Source organism: Dipodomys merriami, unplaced genomic scaffold (genome assembly GCF_024711535.1).
Source record: "Dipodomys merriami isolate MVZ:Mamm:240054 unplaced genomic scaffold, mDipMer1.0.p SCAF_1, whole genome shotgun sequence".
Taxonomy (NCBI): domain Eukaryota; kingdom Metazoa; phylum Chordata; class Mammalia; order Rodentia; family Heteromyidae; genus Dipodomys; species Dipodomys merriami.
Genome location: NW_027202270.1, coordinates 95,638,594 through 95,662,599, shown reverse-complemented (window position 1 = coordinate 95,662,599; position 24,006 = coordinate 95,638,594). Strand labels below are relative to the sequence as shown.

At 33.2% G+C, this 24,006-nt stretch overlaps 1 non-coding gene across 1 annotated transcript; it reads right to left on the bottom strand.

Moving 5' to 3' along the window:
- Window positions 1-2,125: 2,125 nt before the first annotated feature.
- LOC138834736 (U6 spliceosomal RNA) lies at window positions 2,126-2,232 on the bottom strand. The gene has a single exon (XR_011374247.1). It is a non-coding gene; the product is annotated as a U6 spliceosomal RNA (small nuclear RNA).
- Window positions 2,233-24,006: the final 21,774 nt, after the last annotated feature.

The window sequence follows — 24,006 nt, the reverse complement described above, 5'->3', positions numbered from 1 at the left end:
ACAAGGGAAACTATGGGATCTATGTTTCTTTGGGTCTGGCTTACTTCAGTTAATATGATTTTTTTCAAGCCTTTCCATTTCATTACAAATGAGGTGGTGTCATTCTTTCTGATATAAGCACAGAATTCTATTGTGTTGTGTGTTTATATGTATATATATATATATATATATATGTACATATGCATCACATTTTCTTTATCCATTCATCTACTGAGGGGCATCTGGGTTAGATCCATACCTGAGCTATGATGAATAATGTTGCAATAAACATAGTTTTGCTGCTAACTTTAAGATGGCCTTGTTTGTTGTCATTATCCCTTATTTACTGTTAAGGAAAGTGTTGCTTAAACTTACACACACGTGATTTGGGGAGATTGAATTAGTCGGGTAATAACATACTCTCAATTCCATCATGACCAAAGCAACTGTGTTGTTTGAGGTAAATAATTTGAGACAAGAAAACAACCTAGATAATGGTAAAGAAGCAATGTGTTCCTAATATAGGAAATCCTCTCCTTTTCAAAATGTATATGTCCTTTTACGTGACATTAGAGCATAAACAACAAGTCATTTTATGGGTTTATTTTGCTTGCTTTTAGATTAAAAACAAGTCATTGCTCAATATTAATTCATTTAACTTTGTACCGAGATTTTCTGAATTCATCTTCACTTATTTGTCATTCTTTTTTGGTCATTTCTCTTCTATCATATTAAAATTATGTTCTAAGACTATATTCTAACTATATTCATGTCTGAAAAGTTAGTTTTCCCCTAGTTAAATATGATTATATTTTTATGTCTATTATTTTATTTATTATTTATTTTATTTAATGCTTGTTATATGCTATATCCAATGTTTTATTTATTGTTTAGGTAAAAAATGTATTTTCCAAGCTTATTTTACTGATTCACCCCTTCCAATTTTATGGTTTTTTTTAATTGTGAAAAGACTGTAAAGAGGGGTTACAATTACGTGGGCAAGATAATGAGTACATTTCTTATCAAGCATTGTAGTCTCCTCCTTTGTTTCCCCTTCCCATCTCTTCCCATCCTCCCCTCGTCCCCCCACCCAATCCTCCTCCCTACCCCCACCAAAGTTTTAAAGTTCATTTTCGACATAACGACTTGTACATCTCATTCTTGCAATAGGTCCACCTGTATCCCGATTTAAACGATTTGTTTTTTCCCTTCCACTCCACAAATTACACCGACATCACATACAGTGAAAGCAGGGGTTATAACGTGGGGGGGGGGGGACATACAAAGCAACAAAGAAATAATCTTATAAACGTGTTAGAAACAATGGCATGAAAGAAAAAAAATTGAATACATATCATAGGGTTCATTTCCCTAACATCAAATTATCTAATCTTTTCTGCTTGACTCAGACATATACTAGTTATTGCAAATAAGGGAAACCATGGGACCTATGTTTCTTTGGGCCTGACTTAATTCATTAATATAATTTTTCCAAGTCTTCCATTTCCTAACAAATGGGGCAATGTCATTCTTTCTGATGGAGGCATAGAATTCCATTGTGTATATATACCACATTTTCTTGATCCATTCATCTACTCGGGGGCATCTGGGTTGGTTCCATATCTTAGCTATGGTAAATAATGCTGCAATAAACATTGTTGTGCTGGTAGCTTTAGTGTGGTCTTGTTTGTGAACATTTGGGTAAATGCCCAAAAGTGGGATTGCTGGGTCATAGGGGAGATCTATGTAGTCTTTTGAGGAACCTCTATACTGCTTTCCAAAGTGGCTGAACAAGTTTCCATTCCCAACAACAATGAAGTAAGGTTCCCTTCTGTCCACATCCCCTCTAGAATCTGTTGTTATTAGAGTTCTTGATTATAGCCATTCTAACTGGGATGAGGTGGTATCTCAATGTTGTTTTGATTTGCATTTCTTTATGGCTAGAGAGGTTGAGCATTTGTTCATGTGACTATTGGCCATCCTTCTTTCCTCTTCAGAGAAGTTTCTCTTTAAGACTTTAGCCCACTTATTTATTGTGCAGTTGTTTCTTTGAAGATTTGTTGTTGGGAGATTTAATTTTTTGAGTTCCAGGTATATTTTAGATATGAGATTCTTGTGTTGTATGGCTAGTGAAGATCTTCTCCCAAAAAATATGGAACTCTTCACAAATTTGCGTGTCATCCTTCAGCAGGGTCCATGATATTCTTCTCTGTATCGTTCCAATTATAGTATATGTGCTGCTGAAGCAAGCACTCCAATTTTATTAAATTGATTTCTTGTTATATTAGTAAGTCTATCCTCAAATTCATAAGGAAAACACAAGTTAAGGATATGGTGCTTTTAAGATATTGAGGCAATCAAGATAAAATTATATTATAAAATATTTGTAAGAATTTTCTTCAAGAATCAATTAACTTAACCATTAAACTCATGTCAATTTTATTAGATGAAGGCTAATCAACTTGTAAGACTCCTCATGGATCCACATCCTCTTGTCTATTTGTTTACTTTTTGTCTCTTTTTTAATCACTAAGTTTCAGGCACATTAGTTCTATAAAGCTTCTGTGTAATTTCAAATTTCTTCAAAAATGTTAATAAAAATCTAATCTAATAGCAAATAGAGAAGAATTCAATTGAGATATATTTTTTAATTTTTTTAATTTTAATTTTAATTTTTATTGTGAAAATACTGTACAGAGGGGTTACAATTACATGGGCAAGATAATGAGTACATTTCTTATCAAGCATTGTAGCCTCCTCCTTTGTTTAATTCTTGTATTTGTGTCCACAGAGATACATTGAAAAATACCCTAAGTAAAGCATCAACAAGGAAAAACTAACTTGGTCTATTCAAAAGAAAAAAAATTATTTTTTACTAGAATTATTTGCCAGTTTACATATGCAATATATATTTCTTTTATTAGTTTGAAAATGATAATTTTAATAAAATATTAAATTGATCAATCAAGGAAAAGGTATATGAACAAATTGGCTGATGTTTTAGGGAAAATAGATTTATGATGGAAAGTATAAGAACAGATAGTTGATAATTATATACTGTATTCAATTCTTTTTGATGAAAAAAAGTTCATACTATTTTAATTTCATTGGGAGAAGACTAATTGTAATCACAGCAGGCCTTCATAATTTTACTTTATTTCAAACACTTTTTTTCCTCAAACACATAAAAATATTTTTATCATGTGAGCTAATATACTCATAAATCTAAAATGTATCTGAATAATAGAAATATAATTAATAATATAATGAAGGTCTATCTTTATTATTGCCTCACTTTTTACAGTTCAACATTGAACTACATTTACTAGCAAAGAGAAATCTGCCCTTGAATACAAACTTTCCAATTTGTCCAATTTCTACACAAAATAGTTCTTGGAGTTCTATACTTTTGTTCTAATGTCTCCGAAATTCGGGATACAGAAATAAAACCTGGAAAATTGAAGTATAAAAGGCAATATATGGAAGGGTAACATTGATCAGGATGTGTTGTGCCCATAAACTGATATTTAGGATTGAAAACTCTTTGTACAATTATGTAAAGACAATAAAATATAAATTTTAAAGGAAAACAGAAGAAAAATTAAAATAGAAGTGGAGAACTGAATTTAAGTAAACAAAGGGGCAAAGAAAAATCAAGATTTGTCGGTATAATTTGTGGAGGGGAAGGGGAAAAACAAATTGTTTAAATAGGGATACAGGTGGACCCATTGCAACAATGAGATGTACAAGTCGTTATGTTGAAAACGAACTTTACAACTTTGGTGTGTGTGTGTGGGGGGGGCGAATGGGAAGGGATGCGAAGGGAAAATAAAGGAGGAGGCTTCAATGCTTGATAAGAAATGTACTCTGGCCCATGTAATTGTAACCCCTCTGTACAGTATTTTTACAATAAAAAATAACTAAAAAAAGAAAAATCAAAATTTCATAATCTTGAACTCTATAAATAAATGGGGCAGTGTTGATACTAACTGGTAAGGAAAGAATCTGGTATATACACAAGCTGTAGAAAGTTGTATACTATCAGAAATCCACCAAGTTTCTTTGAGGAAAGCAAGCAAATATTTCAACAAATGTGTAATTTTTGACAGTATGTCAGCTTTGTGCATTTAATGTTACTGTGTTGTACAGAGTTTATATTATGTTAGCCACTTTTTTATAACTTCCTGGATATTAATTTGACTATGTACAAATGTTAGAATAATTTTATATTTTAGGTTGAGTTTATGATTAAATTCTTGTTTCAAGAAATTCCTTCATAGAGAAAGGATAATGTGTTGGTATCCAAATAGCATTCACATATGAATGTGAAACTGAAAAACTGACAGATTTTATTAGCTGATTCTAAATTTTCTTTAATTGCCTCTTTAGATAGAGAAATTTTGTGAACTTTAGTTTTATTCTAATCTGCACTGTCACCTCACCATTCTTTTCCATATTGTGGAATAGTTCATATTTATCTTCATTTAAATACTTATTGAAGAGAGAGCTAATTTACTTAGTTATTAATAAAAGAAACTGAGACCACAATAAGAAAATATATTTTTTCAACAAAATGTAATATTTAAAATTTTAGATTTAATATTTAATCAGCAACTATTAAAACTTTTTCCTTCCACTGTACTAACATCTATAAGTTATTCATGCAACCTTAAGTCTTGTCAATATTAAGTGGTGACTTAAACTTTGAGTAAGTTCAAATAGATAATTCAGATTAAGAATGAAGTTTTGACAGTCTGTATAATTTACACATACATTTGCACATTCAGCACTGTATTAACTGTCATATGTTTTCAGGAGACAACTGGACAATCACATGACAGTCAGCAATCTTTAAATGCTGGTCAAGATTCGGTTCTACTGTTCCTGTGCATCACCTGCTGCAAGCTGGAAAGCAGACACAGTCAATTCCAAGAACCAGACAAGTGACAACTAGTTGTGAAAACAGCACAGAAATGGTATCAAGAAACCCCAATAAACAAAGTATGACCCTCATAGCGTAAGATCCAAGATCCTAATAATAAGGAATGTGCAAATTATTGAACATAAAAGAGGGGCCTTCAGAACACAGGAAAGGATGCCCACAGCTTGTATGCATCCACTCTAAAGTTATAAAGACATCAAGTTGTATTCAACTGTAACTCAAATCCAGCTACACATCAAATCAGCTTCCATCTGAGGATCCCACAGGTACATGGAGAGATACACTGTGTGGCATCCACCACTCTATCTATGGGTCTAGTGTCCTGTGTTGTTTCTAAAAATAAAGCTTAGACCAATAAACAAACAAACAATTAAAAGCACAATTGGATTCTTCATGCAAGTGTGTGTGTGTGTGAGAAGAGAGAGAGAGAGAGAGAGAGAGAGAGAGAGAGAGAGAGACAGAGAGACAGAGAGAGAGAGAGACAGAGAGAGAGAGAGAGAGAGAGAGAGAGAGAGAGAGAGAGAGAGAGAGAGAGAGAGAGAAAGAAAGGAGAGAGAGAGAGAGAGAGAGAGAGAGAGAGAGAGAAATAGTGTCTTGAATTCAGGACCTGGTGTTGCCACTTAGCTTTTTTACTGAAGACTAGCCCTTTACCATTTGAACCACAGATCTACTTACAGGTTTTCTAAGGTTAATTGGAGATAAGAGTTCATGGACTTTCATGTCTGTGATGTCTTTTAACTGTGATTATCATATCTCATCATTTTGAGATTACAGGCATGACCCACCAGCACTGACATATTAATATAAACAGTTTTAATGACATTAATAAAGTGACAGTTTTGAATTTTCTATCTAGGAAGTAGCATTTCTACTTTTCCTGAATATTTTGTACAATTTTTTCAAGGTAAAACATAGAACACAAGGAAAATATATTCACGTAAGCATTTTGTTCTCTACAGTCCTAAGACACTCAAACGAATCCTTTATAACTTGACACATTACTCCTTCCTGTGTTATTTTATGCTGTCTCTCCCTCAGCTTCACATACAAGAAATTCGACTTTACAGCAAGCTAGGCATCTCTAACCAGCACCTCAGAAACGGAAAATTGTAATAACTGTACTTTTCAGACATAATTCACAGGTGAAAGCTGGTGGGAATTGCTTTCCTGTGAGTGAACTTTGAAGGATGATGCATTCCACTGAATGTGTGTTGCTCTCAATCTGCCGGTGAAGATCAGTAGATACTATGAGATGAGATGGAGACGCAGCCCAGGGTGTAGACCTGCTGTAAATTAACAGCTCTGGATTTCATCAGCTATCTGTTGATAGAAGAGTGATTCCTACGTCATTCTTTTTCTCCCCTTTTTTTGGGGGGGGAATAGATGAGGTGTGAAATATAATCTTTAATGGTTAAATAAATTTCTCTCTACACATTGATTAATAATATATCTTTTAGATATCATTCAGCTTTATAATTTCTTTTCTGGAAGTTCAGTTGATGGCCCAGATTTATTGAAGTCCAACATAAAGCAATTGAAATCTTCTTTAGAAATAAGATTCCTGGCATGAAGGGGAAAGACTGAAAGAAACTCATTGAAAGCCTGGTCCTTAGGAGAAGACTTTTATAATGCAGCACTGATCTGAATAGCTCTCTAGCTGATGGCTTGGATAACAGTTCCCACTGTATTATTGGTATGAACCTCAGCTCTAGAAGGCTAGTCTTTTGCTTTACATAAGAGTCCACATCTATTCCATTTTTACACAAAAGAGAACTAAACCTTAAATCAGATACAAGATGACTTTAGTATTTCCTCTTAAACTCAATGAAGCAATATTCAATAAACTACTAATTTTCTTTATTATATATTATTTATTTTCTTTTTTTGGTGGTGTTGTTTTGGTGAAGGTCTTATGGCACTCAGAGAGAGCTTCAAAATGAGCTCATGGATAGCATCCTACCATCTGACCACCTGAGCAACAATTCTAATTCTGGTTTTGTTATTGTTGCTGTTGTTGTTATTTTCTGAAATTTATCAGAGAGACATAAGTCTTATTGAATTTTCTATGTGGTCTAACTTTGACTCATAATCCCCAGATCTCATCCTCCTAAGAAGCTAGGATTATAGGTGTAAGCCACTGGCACCTGACTTCAATATCTGTTTTTAAGGATTATATTCTCCTCTGTTTTTATTCAATTTAATCTTGCATTTATTTTAAAAAATGAAACAGTTGCCTTGGGATTATGAGTGGGAGAGAATTAAAATCATAGCATGATAAAATCTCACTATTACCTTTAAGCAATTATAATGTGTTTCTTTAACCAGAGTATTTTACAGTAAGACCTTCTTAAAGAGACAAGAATTCATTTTTGATGCTTCTTAGATTCTTGGCACAGTCCCCAAGAAGGTGGAAAACATGGTAGAAACTACCAAACACCTCTCAGTCCTAACTCTTAATATTAATGGACTTAATTCTCCAATTAAGCAACAAAGACTGTCTAGTTGGATTAAAAAGTAAGACCTTTCTATCTGCTGCCATTTAGACACACATCTTGCCCACACAATCAAACATATTCTGAAGTTGAATGGCTGGAATAGAATCTACCAAGAAAATGACCCCATAAACAGGAAGGAGTTGCAATCCTAATATCAGATAAAATAGACTTCAAATTAAAATTAGTAAGAAGAGATAAAGAAGCTCATTCCATGCTAATAATGGGAATTCTCCTTCAGGAGGATATTACAATTCTAAATATCTATTCACCAAATAACAAAGCATCCAGATTTATCCAAGAAAGACTACTTTCCCTAAAATCACACATATATACAAAGACATTAATTGTTGGGGACTTTAACACACCACAATCCCTGTTGGATTGGTCAACCCAGCAAAAACTCGAGACCTCAGACCTAAACAACTGCATAGATCAACTAGACTTAACAGACATCTACTGAATATTTCACCCAGCAGGATCAGAATACACGTTTTCCTCAGAAGCACATGAACATTTTCCAAAATAGACGACATTTTAGGTAACAAAGCAAATTTGTCCAAATTTGGGAACATTGAAATTATGCCCTGAATTCTCTCAGAACACAAAAGAATAAAACTAGAATTCAACACCAAAAGCCACCAAAGAAAATCCTGTAATACATGAAGGCTGAACAAAATGCTGTGGAAAAACAAAACACCAGTGGATCACAGAAAAGATTAGAAAGGATATTCAAATATTTAACAAAAATGAACACACAAATCACAAGCTCCTCTGGGACATAGCAAAAGCAGTACTCAGAGGCAAGTTTATATGGCTGAGATCCTACATCAACAAAGTGGAGAGATCTGAAACCAATAATTTAATAAGGCACCTGAAGCTCCTTGAAAAAGAGCAACAAGCTAAACCCCAATCCAGTAGATGGAAAGAAATAACTAAAATTAAATCAGAATTAAAAGAATTAGAGTCAAAAAATAGAAAGAAACAACAAAACAAAGAGTTGGTTCTTCAAAAAAAAATTGACAGACCCTTAGCAAATCTTATCAGAAAAAGAAGAGAACACACCATATAACAAACTCAGAGATGAGAATGGTAACATCACCACAGAAAAAAAAACAAAATTCAGAACATTATAAGGGAATGCTTCTCAAACCTTTATGCTAATAAGTTTGAGAATACAGAAGAAATGGACAAATTTCTAGCAAATATTGACATGGCCAAATTAAATCAAGATGAGTTAAACAGACCCATATCAAGCATCAAAATACAAACAGCAATAAGAGAAACATCACAATAAAAACAGCAATAAGATTCCTACCACCCAAGAAAAGCCCAGGATCAGATGGATTTATATGAATTCTACAAGACCTTCAAAGCAGAATTCACACCAATACTCTTCCAAATCTTCAATGACATAGAAAGTGAAAGTTCCTTAACAAACTCCTTCTATGAAGCCATCAAAACCCTCATCCCAAAACCAGGCAGGGACTCATCAAAGAAAGAGAACTATAAACCCATTAATTTGATGAACATCGATGCAAAACTTCTCAAGAAAATTTTGGCCAATCGACTTCAACAATTCATCAAAAAGATCGTACACCATGATCAAACAGGACTGATTTCAGGGATGCAAAGCTGGTTCAATATTACAAATCAATTAATATAATTCAGCACATCTGCAACAGCAAGGACAATAACCACATGATTATTTCAATAGATGCAGAAAAAGCATTCGACAAGACCGAACACCTCTTTATGATGAAAGCTCTGGAAAAACTAGGAATCCAGGGAACATTCTTCAGTATAATAAAGGCTGTGTATGACAAACCTATAGCCAACATTATACTTAATGGTGAAAAGCTAAAGCCATTTCATCTAAATTCAGGAATGAGATGTCCACTCTCTCCACTTCAATTCAGTATTAGAATGCCTAGCAAGAGCACTAAGACAAGATGCAAACATAAAGGGGAAGCGAATAGGGAAAGATGAAGAAAAACTCTCTTTGCAGATGTCATATTCTTGTATTTAAAGAATCCCATGAATTCTATGCCCATGGTACTCTTGAACTTTGGCAAAACAAGAAGATGGCTTTCCTGTATGCCAATAATGACAATAGTGTGGCTGAAATCAGGAAAGTAACTCTTTTTCTAATAGCCCCTCCCCCCCACACACACACAAATACCTAAGCGTTAACTGAAGAAGCAAAGAAAGCTGCGCACTGGTGGCTCACACCTGTAATCCTAGCTACTCAGGAGGCTGAGATCTGAGAATCATGGTTCAAAGCCAGCATTGGCAGGAAATTCCATGAAGCTCTTATCCCCAATAAACCACTATAAACCCGGAAGGGGTGCTGTGGTTGAGCGCTGGCCTTGAGCTGAAGAGTGCAGGGACAGTGCCCAAACCCAGAGTTCAAGCCCCATGACCTACCAAAAAAAAAAAAAAAACCTGAAAACATCTAAGGGAAACTTTAAAATCCTGAAAAAGGAAATTAAAGCAGAATAAGGAAGTGGAAAAAACCTCCCATGATACTGGATTTGGAAGATTTACATCGTGAAAATGGCAACATTCGCAAAGGCTATCTACAAATTTAATGCTATACCTATAAATATCCTAAACTAATTCTTCAAGGAAATAGAAGAAGCAATCAAGAAATTCATATGGAACAATAAAAGACCCAGAATAGCAAAAACAAACCTTAGCAGAAACAACAGTGCTGGAGGAATATCAATAACAAACTTCAAACACTACTACCAAGCCATAGTAATCAAAACAGCTTGGTACTGGCACAAGAACAGACCTGAGGACCAATGGAATAGAACTGAAGATCTAGAAATGAATCCACAGACCTATAGCCACCTAATCTTTCGTAAGGGAGCTAAACAATAGAAAGAAAGAAAAGCAATCTCTTCAGTAAATAGTGCTCACAAAATTCGTTAAACACCTGTAAAAAACTAAAGCTAGATCCCCATGAATCACCCTACAATGGAATCAACTCCAAATGGATCAAGGACCTCGGAGTCACTCTGAAAACATTACAGGACTGAATAGGAGAAACTCTAGGGCTCCTTGGCACAGGGCAAAATTTTCTTAAGAAAGACCCAGAAACACAACAAACCAAAGAAAGGTTAGACAAATGGGATTGGATGAAATTACAGAGCTTCTGCATGGCAAGGAGATAGCTAGCAAGATTAATAGAAAGCTCACAGATTGGTAGATCTTCATTAGCCACACAACGGACAAGAGTCTCATATCTAAAATATACTTAGAACTCAAAAAAATGAAATCCCCCAACAACAAATCCTCAAAGAAACAACTGCCCCATTAAGTAGGCTAAAGACTTAAAGAGAAACTTCTCTGAAGAGGAAATAAGAATGGCTACTAGGCAACAATGCTTGATAAGAAATGTACTCATTATCTTGTCCATGTAATTGTAACCCCTCTGTACAGTATTTTCACAATAAAAAAAGAATGGCTAATAGACACATGAAGAAATGCTCAGCTTCTCTAGCCATAAAAGAAATAAAAATCAAAACAACATTGAGATTCCACCTTACTCCAGTTAGAATGGCTATAATCAAGAAATCTAATAACAACAGATGTTGGAGGAGATGTAGCCAAAGAAAACACTACTGCATTGTTGGTGGGAGTTTAAACTTGTTCAGCCACTTTGGAAAGTAGTTTGGAGATTCCTCAAAAGATTTCACATAGAACTCCCTTATGACCCAGCAATCCACTTTTGGCCATTTACCCAAACAATCACAAACAAGGCCATACTAGCTGCCAGCACAACTATGTTTATTGCAGCATTATTCACCATAGCTAAGATTTGGAACCAACCCAGATGCCCTTCAGTAGATGAATGGAGCAAGAAAATATGATATATATATATATATATATATATATCACATATATACACATATATCACATCCTATATATACATTCATATATATCACATCCTATATATATATATGGAATTCTATGCCTCTATCAGTAAGAATGACATCTCACCATTTGGAAAAAAATATATTAAGTGAAGTAAGCAGACTCAAAGAAACATAGGTCCATGGTTTCCTTTATCTGCAATAACTACTCTATGTCTAGAACAAGCAGAAGAGGTTAAAAGCTATGTACATATGGCCATATAAGCTGATGCTAAATGAAATGAACCCCAAGGTAGGGACACAAAAGGTTTTATCTTTGTTGACGTTCTTTTTATTATACTTGTATTATACTATCTGATTTTGTTGTTGTTTCTTTGTATATTCTTCCCTGATGGTACAATCCCTGCTGTCCCTATGTGATTCCAGCATCCTGCATCTTGTATGTTCCTCCCCCATTGTATAACCCCTGTTTTCACTGTATTTGATGTCAGTGCCCTGTATCTTGTATATACATTTTTCTAATTTGGGGAAGGGAAGGGAAATAACAAAATGCTGAAATAATGATTCAGGATGACCCATTGTAATAACATTGTAATGATGAGCTGTACTAGACAGTATGTTGTAAACAAACTTTACAATTTGCAGGGGGGGAAGGGAGGAGTTGGAGAGGTGGGGAGGGAGGGAAGGGATGGTAAGGGAAAAACAAGGAGGGTGTAACAATGCTTGATAGGAAATGGGCTTATTATCTTGCTAATGTAACTATAACTCCTCTGTACATTACAATAAAAATATATATTAAAGGATAAAAAAAGAATTAACTTTTTCATGGGCATACTCAGCTGAAAATGAGAACAATGTTTAATATGAGCAATATGCAGAGTTTGCACATTGTAAAATAATATCTGGAAAGAAGTTAAAGCTAATAATTATATATTGAAACTATGCCATGATCTCTCCTCCATTTCATCAACTTAATTTCATTAGTCTCCAATGAGGTGTAGGTAAAATTCTGAGTATCTGAGAAGTTGTTTGAAAAAAATTCAACATGTATATTTAGTTTTTATATCTTGTGAGGTTGTAAATATAGGCAATACAGCTATCAGTGCTTGTGTTTTTGACAAAACAAAACAAAATAAAACAAAAATAGATATTTTCTATCAAAGTTTAAGATTATTCACGATATTATTTTTATTAGTAATTATCATAGCATCACATACTCAAAACTGTATAGTACATAATCTTCCCAGATTGAATTATTTTACTTCTTAATTTAGAGTTGTTTTCCTCCATGCCTTTTATTTTAGTGCTGTATACCAATCCATCAAGAAACAATACAGTTAATTTACCTAATTGCCTACTGAAAGACATCTTGTTACCTTCTATAATTTGGCGATTCTAATTAAGTTTCTTCAAATGTGTGCTTGTAGTTTTGCTTGAATGCTTATTTGCAAATTATTTAGGTAAATACCAAGAAGAGTGAATGTCAAAACCACATAGATAGAACATGTGTATTTTTGTAAGACACTGGTCAACTCTTTCTCAAAGTATGATTATTTTCTTTCCACCAGCAGGAAATCAGTGTTCCTCTTACTCAATAGCTTTGTAAGCACTTAATGTTTGTATTCTAACTTTGGGCCTTTCTAATCAAGTTTTGATTCTTTTTGGTTTTGACACCTTTTTGTCTAATATATATCTGAAATATGTAAACATATTTTGTGTATTTATCATTTGTATCTACTGCGAAGTGTCTATTCATGTATTTTACTCATTTTCTTCATTGGGTTCTTCATTTTTTTTAATTGAGTGTTGAGGACTCTTTTGATACTTTGGCTAATATATCTTATTAGGTAGTTATTTTGAATTTTTTTCAGCAGTGTGTAGGCTGGCCCTTCATTCTCTTCTTTTGATTTATTTTACTTTAGTTTTTTTAATTTTAAAGATATACTAATGCTTTCTTCCTAGATCATGCTTTGGTAATTTATAAAGTCATGATCATACAATATCTGTCCAACTGCTGCTTAAGTGTCAAGACATAAATGCTTAATTATTTATTTATACCTAATTCAATAAATAAAACTGCCAAGAATTATTATTTTATATCTATACATCTATCCATGTGCTTACCATCTATCTTTAGTGTCAATAAAAATATTTCCAATTAACTGAGAATATTTACGAACACTTTCTTAAGGTTTTACATTGGCTTAGCAAAATTGTCACTGTAGGCAATTCAAAGGTCATAGTTGACACGTTTTAATTACAGAAACTATAATTCCACTTAAAACATTTTCATGCAATACTAGGACCTACTTAACATAATTAAAATGTACCATGATGTCATTATAGGGAGTCATTTCATTTAAGCTGACTTTCTACTGTAGACAATTTTTGAGCCAATGAACACCAAGACAGAGAAATTAGAGGTAAGATAAAGAGATCTTGCACATTACAATCAATTGCTTGACAAAAATAAAAAAGTAAACAATGACAGTTATAGGTCAGAAAGGAAGATCACATGAAAGATTTCTCTTTTCTATTATTATTATAGATTTGTTATATAGAAGGGTTAAAGTAATGAGTAATGAGTACAATTCTTTTTTTGTCAGTTCCATTTTTTAAAAATTTTATTGTCAAGGGGTTACACTTACATAAGTTACAGAGGGATTACACTTACATAAGTAAGGTAGTGAGTACATTTTTCTCCCAATTTCCCGCCATCTCAACCTTCCCCCCCACCAGTTGTACAGATCATTTCCAACATATTTTTTGTGAGTATCATTGTTGCATTGGTTCCCCCTTGTCCTTTGTCTCACCATTTTGTACAATAGGGAAATTATCAAGTACCTGACATAATATAGCAACAACTGTCTCTTTCATTCACACACTCTGGGTCATGTAGCATCTCAGGACTCAAAAGGAAAATTCAAAATGATGAACATCTTTCCCCTTAGAAAACACAATAGGCTAGATAGAAAACATAACAATAACATAGATAGATAGATAGATAGATAGATAGATAGATAGATAGATAGATAGATAGATAGATAGATAGATAGATAGATAGATAGATAGAAAACATAACAATTCTTTTTGTAATGTGTCTCTCCTTCCCTCACTTTCTCCCAGTTTTTCCCTCCTTGTCCCCACCCATAATATATGTAGTTCATTTTCCACATCGTGTCTGGTGAGTACCACTCTTGTATTTGTTCACTCTTGTTCCACCTTTTTTAACATGCTTACTTGCAGATTTATAAGTATATTCGAGTTACTGTAGCCTATGTTTCTTTGACTCTGGCTTACTTTGCTTAATATAGCTTTTTCGGAGTTTTTCCATTTCCTTAGGAATACTATATTATCTTTTTTTCTGATGGATGAGTAGAATTACATTGTTTATATTTACCATATTTTCTCAATCTGTTTGTCCACTGAGAGACATCTGGGTTGATTCTATATCTGGGCTATGGTAAACAAAACTGCATTGAGCAGGGTTTTGCTGGTGGCTTTAGTGTGGCCTGGCTTGTGGTCCATTGGATAGATGCCCAGGATGGATACTGTAGGACTACTGGTCATAGGGAAATTCTATGTTTAGTCTCCAGAGGAACCTCCATACTGCTTTCTAGAATGGTTGAACAAGTTTACAATCGCATCAACAGTATAATAGAGTTTCTTTGAACCAATCCCTGCTAGCATTTGTTAGTGTTAGTTTTCTTGATAATGGCCCTTCTAGCTGGGGTGAGGTAGAATCTCAGTGCATTTCGTTTATGGCCAGAGATGTTGAACATCTCTTCATGTGTCTATTGGCCATTCTTATTTCTTCTTTGGAGAAGTTTCTCTTTAAGTCTTTAGCCCATTTATTACTTGGGTTGTTGAATTTTGCGGGTTTATTTTTGGAGGCTTTAAGTTTTTGAGTTCTTAAGTATATTTTAGATATGTGACCATTGTCTAGTACATAGCTAGTAAAGATTTTCTCTCATTCTGTGGGCTATTTATCTTGCTAGTTATGTCCTTTGCCATGCAACTTACCAAGTTTAAAATTCTGAAAAAAGAAATTGAAGCAGACTTAGGGAAATGGAAAAATCACCCATGATTCTGGGTGGGAAAAATTAACATTAAAAATTTCAATTCTACTTAGTATAATATACAAATTCAATTTGATACCCATCAAAATCTCAACTTTCTTCAAAGAAATAGAGAAATCAATCCAAAAATGCATATGAAATAATAAAAGACCCAGAACAGCAAAAATAATCCTTAGCAGGAAGAACAGTGATGGAGGAATATCAATTCCAAACTTCAAGCTTTATTCCAAATCCATAGTAACAAAAGGCAGCTTGGTACTGGCACAAGAATAAGCCTGAGGACCAAGGGAACAGAAGAGCCACAAGTACGACCATAAACATACACCACCTGATATTTGATAAGGGAGCTGAAAGCATAGGTTGAAAGACAAACAGCCTCTTCAACAAATGGTGCTGGCAAAATTGGCTATCTATGTGCAGAAATCTGAAGCTAGATATTCACATATCACCCTGTGCCAGAATCAATTCTAAATGGATCAAAGACTTAAATGTAAGGCCAGATACTGTGAACATTTTACAGGAAGGGATATGGGAAACCCTAGGGTTTCTAAGCATGAATCAAGACTTCCTAAGTAAAAATCTAGAGTCAGAACAAATCAAAGAAAGCTTTATTTAACTAAATTGTTAAACTAATCTATTATAGGAAGTGAAGAAAAAAATTCACTGGAGCAATTTTTCAAGCTTTAGTGACCAAGTCAACATGAAACTAATGGCTGATGTAATTAATATAGCATTGGATTTCTGATATGATATGTTAAATTCAAAATTTCTAAGGATACACATTTTGTAAGAGGATCCTATGGGTAGTAGACAAATGGAAATTAATAGTACTAGTGAAATTCTTACTGGGAATAAAGATGTACAGACAGATGTTGAGAAAAAAGATGGAATGCTTGGAGAAGGATTAGAACAAAGAGAAATAATAAAGTAGAAACTAAGGGAAAGAATTTCACAGGTAATAAATCTTTGTTATTCTTTCATACATACTTTATTTCCAAAAAAGTATTACACTACTATATCTATTTTATTCTCAGTGTATTAGATAAAGTATATATTTTGTAGTTTTGGACAAGGCTCATATAAGAACTAATATAAAATTAGTAGCACCCTCTTTGTGATTGCATAGCAGTCTTAGAAATACATTAAAGAACAATAGAGTTCCTAGCATATATGCTCACAAAGTTGTAGTAAAATGTAAAATGATCTACTTTTTCTTTTGAAATTAGCTAGCTCCATTTAATATATTTTAATATAAAAATAGTATTTTCTGGTTTGTGATGGGATTTTGTTTTTCATCAGAATACTTCATCAGTTGGAACCAGTTAATTTCAATTCTATGTGGTGTTATTCTCTTATTACTTGTAGCAGAAAATGACACCTCATAAACCTCTTTAATTAATTTTTCAACAATGGTATATTTATTTTTTCCAAAATTTTTTAGACAAATTGTCCCTTGACTATCTTGTTTTCCCATTTGCTAGTTTCTGCTTTTTACAGTCTTATACAATAAATTCAAATCAAATAACCTTTATAAATATACTGTATGCAGAATTATTGAGATAATTATTTCTTTAATGATGATTTAAAATGTAAAACATCATCTTTTAAAATTGAAACACTTCATAAACTTATTTTTACTGTTAGTGTCTGATTGATATTTTTTGAGACTTTCAAATTCTCAGTCTTAGGGATCATGTTGATCTACTGTTCTTTGTTGAGTTATATTTAATTTATCACCAAGAATGGTCATCATTTTCTCTATCATGTTTTTAAGTTTATTAATATAAATGGCCACCACTGAAAATAATGGTACTAAGTTATCTGAAATACTAATGATATTACTATTTTAATTCTGCCTTCTCTTATTATATTAAGCAAATGCTCCATTATATATAAGGGATATGATTGTAATAAAAGTTAGAAACACTATCACTAAATTAAAAAAGTAAAAAATATTGGTTTCTATTGACAAATACCTCTTAGTTTATGTCTTATGCAAGATCTGATGAAATTAACCTTCCTTAAATATATAATGAATATACTAATACTTCACTGGTTATTGTGAGAAGAAAATAATAAAAATAGATTCAAAAGGAGGGTCAGAATACATTTGGAACTTTTTTTTTCATTGAAAAAAACAGAATTCTGTTTCTCATTGAATATACCAAATGTGCCTGGAGAGAAACTCATTATCATTTGTGGTAGGTACTATCTAAGTTAAAGAAGAAGTAGCTTGAAATTTTGTTTCCAAGTATAAGGGGCTTAGGTTGAAAGATAGTTTATTGCCCCCAAATCATTTCCATTTCTCCTTTGTGATTTCCTTCACTAAAAGATGCTTGTCCATGGAAAGCACAGGATGGTTGCATAATTAAGGAACCATCAACCACAGAAGCCATATGTATTATTTATAATAATTTTCCCATGAGGTCTGCCCTTGAAATATCATGATTGTTCTTCTCCTTTTCCTTTGGACTGTCAAAATGAATAAAACCTTATTTCTATGTTCTTTGAAAATATGAAACACTTCTCTCCTCCTATTCTTCACTTTGTTTAAAGAGAACACTCATATTTGAAAATAACTCTGATATTTTAGCAATTTAAAACTTTTCCACAATTCCAAATTCATTATTGAAATTTACAATTAACAGTCAAGAAATGAATAGGATTTAGGCAATATCCGACTTTCTGACAGCTCATTTTAAATCGACCCCAAATTGTTGTTTTTCTAACATATATTTATCACTTTTAAACGTGTTAATTGTGTTGCAAGCACTGCAGCTGGGATTAATTTAGGGAGTTTGAATTGCCTTCTCTACAGCTGGTGAACACTGAAGCAAAACTGTGAAATAAGCTTTGCTAAAAGAATTAGATAGTCTGCAGTGTTAATTATTCAACCCTTTCCTTCTGAATTCCTTCTAAGAAGTATGGTCAAAATTATGAAAAGAATTATTTTTCTCATACCATCAACAAGGATATGACAGTTGTTTAAAATGCCGATTCTTTGTGTAGCCTCCTAGTTTGAAATCTAAAACTCACAAATGTTTTGGGAACAGAATGCACTCCAATTATCAAAGTGGCAAAACAGAAATGTGTCCATTACTTAAATATAATCACAATAAATGAGTAAATATTTAAGGTACTATCTGTGCGAAGTGCCTTTGTTTTTTTGGCTGGTTTATGTATTTGAGTCCCATTTATGTTCCTTTATTCCTGCCTCAAAAGAAAAGTCATCATTCTTACAGTCATCTTCTTATCACTCTAATTTCTATATTCTTCTGAGTGCTTAATAACCATGAAATAATCGCTCTATAAACTCAGTTAAAAATTCTAAACAAGGCTAGGCATCCGGGGCTCACGCCCTTAATCCTTGCTACTCAGGGGGCTGAGGATTGCTGTTCAAAGCCAGCCCAGACAGGAAAGTCCAAAAGATTTATCTCCAATTAACCACGAGAAAACCAGAAGTGGTGCTGTGGCTCAAAGTGTTAGAACACTAGACTTAAGCACAAAGCAAGCTCAGGGACAGTACCCAAACCCTGAGTTCAAGCTCCATGACTAACAAAAAAAAAGAAAAAAATTCTGGACAAGGCAATATAAGATTATATCAGAATCTCCATGTCCTTTTGTTACCCATACCAAACTTCCTAGTGGTAATGTGCGAGTGAAAAGGGCACCTGAGATCTGGTTCAAATTAGTTGAAACCCTACATAAGATAAATTGAATTATTGGTATTTGTACACTTGAGTATAAACCTACTCAAGTAATAGAAGTGAAAGGCTTTTACAATGAAACCATACCCATCGATTGGCAGAATCAATATTTTGAAAACGGTGATAATGCAGAGGCAATCTATTGTTCAATGAAATGCTCATAAAAGTTCAAATATCATTATTCATAAAAATAGAAAAGTCAATCCAAAGAGATTCATTTGGAAGTACCAAAGGAGTGTTTTCTCTGTAGACTTTTAAACAGGATAAACTTAGGAGTGGATAATTCTACAAAAAGCAAATAATTTTCTTACATTTTACACAAATAGGAATTTGTAGTAGAGGAAAAGTTATCTGCTCCCATTTGCACCATTGTTTGATGTTTTACCATCCATGTAGGCTCATGGGAAGTACTAAATGCTTTTCAGGAACTTTCTTATTCCTCACTCATTTTATGGGATTATTTCCAAGCCACCTGCAGCAGTTTCCAAGGGGCAGATTATGTGATCATTTACATCATTGGCTCACAAATGGAATAGGTGATTGAATGTGAAGAACAGGATTGAGTAGTGATTTTTTTTTATTTAATTTTTTTTATCAAAGTGATGTACAGAGGGATTACAGTTACATAAGTGAGGTAATAAGTACATTTCTTGTCAAACTTGTTTTATTTTGAAGTTTCAGTTCATTCTATTTCATTACAATATGTTAATTTTTAAGTGTAAGATGTTGTTCTTGTGGAGATCAATTTTTACCCATATTTGGTGTCAGAAGACACACTGAATATATGGATTTAATTCTATGATAATATTTCAAGTGTTTCTTTTAAATAAGAGCTAATAATCTGTAAATAACAGATTTTTGAAATTTTTTCATGTTTTTTTTAAATTTCTACAACCTAAAAGACCAGTTTGGTTTAAAAATAAAATTTAATAGTCTTTAATTTGTCATGTGCAGTCTGATTCTATGTGCTCTTTTATTAAATTTAAATTTAACATATACATATCCAAATAATTTCAAAAGAGCTTTTAAAACTAATTTTTTTCATTGAAATGTGGTAGAAAAATGTAAGAATTAGAAATTGAGGTAAAAGTTTGAATGACAACTATCTTAAAAATGTAATGTAATAATGTGCCTCTGGTTGCTTATAAAGTCAATAAAATAGTCCTAAATTTTTTAATTTATTGGTATATTAATTTACTCATTAAGAATTTCATGGGTCTGAATGAATGCTGAATGCCTTCTACTTGTATATATTACTAAGGAACATTGTTTTCAACAAAGCATCGGTAGCATTGCAAATTTCTGTAAAAGAGTACATATCAATAAAAACTCTAAGTGGGTAATTTTTCCCTCATTTTTCAGAATTTAAATACTATAGTGGTTAATATCTACTTTTTAATGAATCAATTTAAATAAATAGCATTACATAATTCCTATAAAATGAAATAATACATATTATGTTTGAACTCAATACTTCATGGTACCTGAAAAAGTATTAATCACTGGAATCACATCTCTATCCTGCTTCCTTGAGTCAGTTTCTGATAAAGTGTCAAAGAATGATTTCCTCAGGTCTTCCTGGACCTCAATCCTTCTAATGTTGCTTTGTATGTTCCTCCCCCACAGTATGACCCCTGCTTTCACTGTATTTGATGTTGGTATAATTTGTCGAGGGGAAGAGGAAAAAAAATCATTTAAATAGGGATACAGGTGGACCCATTGCAACAATGAGATGTATAAGTCGTTATGTCGAAAATGAATTTTACAACGTTTGTGGGGGGGGGAGGTGGGGGAGTGGGAGGGAAGGGGGGGAGGATGGGAAGGGATGTGAAGGGTAAACAAAGGAGGAGGCTGCAATGCTTGATAAGAAATGTACTCATTATCTTGCCCATGTAATTGTAACCCCTCGGTATGGTATTTTCACAATAAAAAAATTAAAGTGTTAAAAAAAAAGCAAAGTATAACCACACAGAGCTTGTTCTCAGGCTACTACTGAATTCTGATCCTCTCACTCTTTGACTCTCTAATAGCTAATAGTACAGGCATAAGAATCACCTCTGACCACTAGACCATGAATTGTATAAGTAAATGCATTTGTTGCAATGCTCTTTGCTTGCTTCAGAGGTCACAAATCCATTTTTAGACATTGGAAGGTAGCTTATAAAATAAATAGCAGTTCCTTTCTCAAACACAGATACTTCACTTTCACAATTGTTTTAATTGGCTTTACTTCAGCTATTTTCTCCCAGTCTGGATATTTTTATTTTGTAATAATCTTGACTCATTCTCATGCTGTTCTCAGTATTATTAATTATGTTATTAACCTTCTAAATCAATCATCATATTGATAATGTCTTCAAATGCCACCAGGCCAGTGTGAAGTTTCAGTAAATCAGATGTCTGAGCAAGAATAAAACAGAGAGAAAGTATGAAAATTATGGTAAACTCTTGACTAATCCTGTTTGAGAGAAATGTGTGTGTGTGTGTGTGTGTGTGTGTGTGTGTGTGTGTGTGTGTGTGTGTGTGTGTGTGTGTGTGTGTGTGTGCTGAGAGTGATAGAGACAGAGAGACAGGAGAGACAGACACAGAGATAGAATTTAATTTTGGAAGGAATCAATAGGGAGAAGAAAATGAAAAAAAAGGAGAAAAGTAAAATCAATAACAATTAATAAAAATCTCATAAAGAGGGAGAAATGGTAGTAGGCACCTATGAAAAATTACTTTTGTAAAGAAGTACAACCTTGCAAAAGAAATGATGAAAAGTTTCATAGAGAATTCTTAACAGAGGGAGAAATAAACATACTAAGGTATTATATGTCAGTGTTCTGTTATGATATATAGACATACACTATTACTTTACACAGTACAAGCCTGATCTTTTATATCAAATTCAACAGACTTAAAATTACTCTCTCAAATAGATATTTCTGAGCCATTATTCAGTGTCTACCCTTTGTTGTTTTTTTTTTTTTTAAATAATATGCAGTATATGAACTCCACTGGTCCTGGACCAGAGTGGTACTGCCTTACTTTCTCCTCTGGGATTGGTAATAGGCTCAAGCAGATGGGAAACTGGTTGCACAATTTGTTTTATTTGGTTTTTATGCATGTGATGGGGATTGAAATTAGATCCTGGGCACTGTCCCTAAGCTTTTGTGCTGAAGGCTAGTGCTCTACCACTTGAGCCACAGATCCACTTTCCAGAGTTGGGATGTTAATTGGAGATAGGAGTTGGGAGTACAGGCATGAGCCACCAAGTCCTAGCTCTAATTAGAATTCCTGTTTAGTTAATTGATCTAGTGGGGCAGAGGGAGAATGACCAAAGTTTTCCCACAGCCCTATATAGCATGTGGAAGAGAAGCAGGGCATGGATCCAGATTTAAACATGGCATCTGAGGATGAAACAAACAAACAAAAAACAACCATTCAGAAACAAGAATTCAACACTCTTAGTCCCACATCTGCTTTGTTTTTGCTGTTAAATAAAAGTAACCAAAGGCTATTAGCCTGAGATTTTTTTCTGTACTTTCAGATCATAAGTGAAAGAAAGTTGGCAGCATAAATAAAGGAAGCTTAATTTAATAGTTTATCTAGGTATTTTAAGAAGATCAGTCTCAGCCAGTCTCAGATGAACATCAATAAACCATAGAGTTCATTGAGGGTCATTGAAGAACATTATAGATTAAACCACAGCATATACATTAATGATAAATTAAAAATCTCTTCATTGCCTTTACCCTTTTTATTTTATCTTTTATTTTCTTTTGGTCTTGGGTCTGGAACTCTTATCCTGGGCACTGTTCCTGAACTCTTTTGCTATAGGCTACTGCTCTACCACTTTGAATCATAGTGCTGCCTGCAGTTTCCTGGTAATTAATTTGAGATAGAAGTCTCACTTTCTTTTCTTTCCTCTTCCACTTTGAAATGAAATCAGATCTCATCCTCCTGAGTAGCTAGGATTACAGACATGAGCCACCAGCACCTCCACCTTTCTGTATTTTATTGGATTATATCTTTCCTCTAGGTAATATGTGTGTAATATATAATATATCTAATATAATATATGTACTATGTCAAAATATTATTTTTAGCAAAAATTATATAAAATCAAAGTTTTTTTAGTTGTCCTTATCCATAATTCATTAGTATCTTCTATTTTACTCAATTTAATTATCATATAGTTGTTCATAATAATCCACTGTGATCCTTCTTATTTTTGTGATATCTTTTCAAAATTTGCTTTATAACCTCTAGTTCTATTGATTTGAAGCTTTTCTCCTTTTTCCTTTGTCAACTAAAGTTTGATACATTTTATTAATTTTTTCAAAAACAAGCACTTCATTTGACTGATCTTTTCTAGATTTTTAGTCTCTTATTTATTTACACTATGATTGTAGTTATTTGTTTCCTTTCCTTGGTTTTTTCCAGGTCATTGAACTGTCAATGGCTCTGCACAATGTAGACAAGAATATCCTAAAAATATTACTGGTAAGTGAAATTCATTACAACATGATGTAGTAATATTTATATCATGAATATCCAGAGGATTCAGCTTATGGAAATTAATAAATGTAATAAAATTTACAAAATGAAGGATTAAAATCCTATTATAATATAAATAAATACACAGAAACATTTGACAATGATTGATATATTTTAATAATAAAAAACATAGTAGCAATAGCAGTTAACTATCTCAGCATAATAAAATACATACTTAAAAACCTCATAGGCTGATTGTGAACAACTGAAAGTTTTCTTCTAAATGAGAAATAAGTCATGAAAACCTATTTCTCTCTGCCTATTTTATTAGACACAGGACTCGAAGTTCTAGACAGAATTTATTAAGCAAAAGCAAGAATGAAAGAACTCAAAATTGTGAAAAGAAAAGTAAAACTTTGAAATGTCTAATATGTAGAAATTCCA